We start from the raw sequence: 4994 nt of genomic DNA on the forward strand, positions 1-4994 counted from the left end.
CCCCCACCCTCCCCGCTGCCCTCACCTGCGCGCTCTTGTCCGCGTCCCGGATCCGCAGCTCTACTGAGCGGGGAGGGTCACCCTAACGCGGCCGACCCCGGCCGGTGTCCCCGCGTTTTCCGTCCGGCTGCGCCATTGCAACTTCCGGCTTGCTGGGCCTTCTCGCGGAGCCCCACCTGTCCCGCCTGGGGCGCGGGGGCAATCGCCGCTAGGAGCACGCGGCGAGGGCACCCCAGCCTCGAGTCGGCTTTCGCCCGTGGGGAAACTGAGGCTGCCTGGTCGAGGGCCTCCACGGGGGAGCGCCGAGGCCTCCTCCATGCCTGGGACCCGGGGGAGTCTTAAGAAGGAAGAGTCCATCCTCCGGGACTAGGATCCCGATCCATGAGGTGCCAACCCCCGCCAGGGCGCCCGGGTCCAGCCTCCCCTGCCGAGGGTCGGCCTCACACTCCCCTGCCTCGGGTGTTTGGTTTTGTTTCAAAAATGGGACTATACTATATGGTCTACCTGGGACTTGCCCCCTCTGTATGGGTGACATACATCTTAGAGAATGTTCAAAATAAAAAACATAGAGAAAAGGAGAAAAATAGGAGAAAAATGCAGCGTTGCCTTGCTTTTTTTTATTTTTATTTTTTAACTAGGGTGCATTCTCTTGTATGGGTCTGTTACAGTTTCCTTAACCAGGCTTCTACTCACCACCCACATCTTGACACCCTTGCCTTGCAGTAACAGGAAACACCCCAACAGCTTACTACCATGGAGCCTTGGTGGCTTTCTAGGAATGAACAGACATCTGAGCTAGCAAATAGGGCGGGAGTGGAGGCTATCCTCATGCGCCCGCGGGAGTGTCCTCAGCCCCAGGATCCTGGCCTAAGCCTGGCTCACAAATCTCAGCCTGGGCAGCCTACCTATCACAGTTGGGAAAAACAGCCTATTCCTGTCTTCAACAAACCCCGGGAGGACAGGAAGAGTATCCCTAGGCAACAACACCAGGTGCTTCTCACTCTGTCGCCCAGGCTGGAGTGCAGTGGTGTGAGCTTGGTTTGCTGCAACCTCTGCCTCCTGGGTTCAAGTGATTCTGGAGCCTTGGCCTCCCTAGTAGCTAGAACTACAGGTGCACGCCACCATGCTCAGCTAATATTTTGTATTTTTAGTAGAGACGGGATTTCACCATGTTCATCAGAGTAGTCTCTAACTCCTGGCCTCAAGCGATCTGGCCACCTTGGTCTCCCAAAGTGCTGGAATTACAGGCGTGAGCCACCACGCGCAGTCAGCACTTCTTTATTTGATTATCAGACTTGTTAGATTCAGGCAAGCTGTGAACTTCAGGACAAGAAAACCCCAAACACCCACATCCTAGTATCCAGTGTAGTGTCTCTACCTGGGAGTTGAGACAGCTTACAGGATGGGCAGGGAGGAGACTCTTCATTGGAAGTAAGTTCAATAGTCCCTCACACAGGCTTTGGGGTCGGCCCTGTGGGTTGGAAATTAGGGTAAATTAAATTACTTTTCCTTTAGGGGTTGGTGGATTTTTAGGAAGCCGGGACTCTGTCATCATCTGAAAATACTCATTTCTGATGCTACTGCCATTCCCTGTTACCTGATACTCAAAGCATTGCCCAGTGTTAGGTGGAGTTTCGGCTGCATTCACTTATACGTGAGCCAAAGTCGCTGAAGCCAGCAGGGATGGGAGCGTGTAGGAGCCACTCTGACCAGCGCAGCATTGGAAGAACCCTACTGGAGGCCCCTCATGGGAGCAGATGGCAAGGGCGCCCAGGCACCCGCCTTGCTGTCCTTTTACTTCCTATCCCCACCCCAGCCTTGAGATTCTCTCCTCTCCATTCTTTCCTATGAATCTCTATCATGTTCTTCTCACTCTCTTGAGTGTGAAAAATGTAGAATTTCCATGTTTTCATCTCATTCTTTTAAAAATTGTGTTTTTGTGGCCGGGTGCAGTGGCTGATGCCTATGATCCCAGCACTTTGGGAGGCCAAGGAGAGCAGATCACCTGAGTTCAGGAGTTTGAGACCAGCCTGACCAACATAAGGAAACCCCATCTCTACTAAAAAAAAAAAGAATACAAAATACAAACTTAGCCAGGTGTGGTGGTGAATGCCTGTAATCACAGCTACTCAGGAGGATGAGGCAGGAGAATCGCTTGAACCCAGGAGGCAGAGTTTACAGTGAGCCAAGATCACAGCATTGCACTCTGGCCTGGGCAACAAGAGTGAAACTCCATCTCAGAAAAAAAAAAATTCTGTTTTTGCGAATGCTTTATACTGTTTTTGTTGTTGCTGTTGTTGTTGTTTTTTGGTTTTTGGGTTTTTTTTAAGAAACCAATTAAGGATAAGAACCAGAGCTCCTTAGATAAATGGCCAGTTCTAGGACTCTGATAAGAAATGTGAGAGATGAGCCTGGAGAATCTAGTAGTACCAGGAAAGACAGGAATGCTAAACAAAACAAAACAAAAGTTAGTGATGGGCACATTTTCATTTATTTTTATTTATGTATGTATGTATTTATTTATTTTTTAATTATTATTATTTTGAAACGGAGTCTCATTCTGTCGCCCAGTCTGGAGTGCAGTAGTGCAGTCTCCAATCTCCGCTCACTGCAACCTCCGCCTCCCAGGTTTAAGTGGTTCTACTGCTTCAGTCCCCCAAGCAGCTGGGATTATAGGTACCCACCACCATGCCCAGCTAATTTTTCTGTTTTTAGTAGAGATGGGGTTTCACCAGGTTGGCCAGGCTGGTCTCGAACTCCTCACCTTAGGTGATCCACCCACCTCAGCCTCCCAAAGTACTGAGATTACAGGCGTGAGCCACCGTGCCCAGACACCCAGCTAAGTTTTCAAAAATTTTTGTAGTGACGAGGTCTCACTATGTTGCCCAGGTTGGTCTCAAACTCCTGGGCTCAAGCGATTTTCCCGCCTCTCAAAGTGCTGGGATTACAGGTGTGGGCCACTGTACCCAGCCCTACTTCCTTCTTAATAATATATTTCTAAGTAATAACAGAATTGCCCAAATGAGCATCCTACCAGCAGTTGGCTCTGTGGAAACTCTATTATGTCTCGGGGGTGCCCAGTGCCCTGGCTTTCCCTGCAGTACACAATTCTGCACTTGCAAAGGGGAGTGCCCCAAACAGGGAACTCTCTGCAGGTCTTGCTGGAATCAATAATATCTAAATACTAGAGAGGGATGTACTGCCACTCTTTAAGCAGTCACCTTGAAGACCGCTACTGGCAATAGAGCTTTCAGAGAGAATCACAAAGCAGAAAGTTCAAGGTCCTTTGAGAAGGAACTGACATGCAAATATTTTATGTTGTGTGTTTATTTGTTTTTTCTTCTTAGAAACCGAGCCTTGATATTTGCTCAGTCTGGACTCCGACTTCTGGGCTCAAGTGAGCCAATGGTTTAGCCTCTCACGGAACTGGGACTACAGATGTGAGCCACTGCACCCAGCTTATGCTGGGAGTTATTGAGAATCATATGCTTTGGCACTACCTTGCAGTAAGAAAACTAAGGTGCTTAACCAGTTAGAAGGGCCTCACTCCTTATAGGGGTCTCAGAGCAGGGCCAAGATGGTCCTGAACAAGCCATGCTTGGACCACGCCCAGGACAAACGGTGGAGGTAGGTTCAACACTCTCTCTCTTTTTTTGTGGCCTGTATAGGGACCAAAATATTTTCCCAGCGCTGTGCAGTCTTTGCAGCTGGAACATGGTTTGTGTGTGTGTGTGTGCGTGTGTGTGTGTGTTTGAGACAGAGTCTGGCTCTGTCATCCAGACTGGAGTGCAGTGGTGTGATCATGGCTCACTGCAGCCTCAACCACCTGTGCCTCAGCCTCCTAAGTAGCTGGGACTACAGGCATGCACCACCATGTCCAGCTAATTTTAAAATATTTGTAGAGATCTCACTATGTTGCCCAGGCTGGTCTCAAACTCCTAGGCTCAAATGATCTTTCCACCTCAGCCTCCCAAAGTGCTGGGATTAGAGGTGTGAGCCACTGCAATGGCTTGGACTGTGGTTCTAAGTGCTCACCCTCCCAAATCCCAAATCAACAAAAATTCTGCTGACTGGGAGTGACCTACCTTCTGGGCAGGTCTTTTTTTTTTTTTTTTTGAGACAGAGTCTCGTTCTGTCACCAGGCTGGAGTGCAGTGGTGCCATCTCAGCTCACTGCTATCTCCGCCTCCTGGGTTCAAGCAATTCTCCTGCCTCAGCCTCCCTAGTAGCTGTGACTACAGGCGCCCGCCACCACGCCTAGCTAATTTTTGTATTTTAAATAGAGACAGAGGTTTCACCACGTTGGCCAGGCTGGTCTTGAACTCCTGGCCTCAGGTCATCCGCCTGCCTTGGCCTCTCAAAGTGCTGGGATTACAAGAGTCAACCACCGTGCTCGACCTTGCCGGGCCTTTAAAATCATAAATTTGCTGCAAATCAAGCTGCCCCGGCTCATTTTCTCCCTTCCCCGGTGTCCCCCAGGGCTCCTTCCTCATTTCCCATCTCCCCTTCTTCCCTGCAGAGGTTTTGGACTCCTAATTATTTCAGCAAGCAGCTGTGTTCTCCACGGGAAAGGCGAGGCCCTAAGAGACCCCAGTGCCCTGCACTTCGCCTATTGTTATTCTTCCTCCGCCCTCCAGCGGCCACAATAGTCTTTCCCTGCAGGAAACACCACAACTCTGAGGTCCCAGAACCGCCCCAAAGCCACAGATGGCTATTGAGTGCTTTAAATGGGGCGAGGCGGAGCTCAGATGTGCTCTCGCTGTAAAATGCACACTGGATTTTGAAGACTTTTGTGAGAAAAAAGAATGTGCAGCAAGTCATTAACAATTTTCTGTGTTTGTTGAAATAATAACATTTTGGATATAACGACTTAACTAAATCGTATTATTAAAATTAATTGGCCGGGCGCGGTGGCTCAAGCCTGTAATCCCAGCACTTTGGGAGGCCCAGACAGGCGGATCACGAGGTCAGGAGATCGAGACCATCCTGGCTAAC

This window comes from Colobus angolensis, unplaced genomic scaffold, assembly GCF_000951035.1.
Source record: "Colobus angolensis palliatus isolate OR3802 unplaced genomic scaffold, Cang.pa_1.0 Scaffold303, whole genome shotgun sequence".
NCBI classification, from domain to species: domain Eukaryota; kingdom Metazoa; phylum Chordata; class Mammalia; order Primates; family Cercopithecidae; genus Colobus; species Colobus angolensis.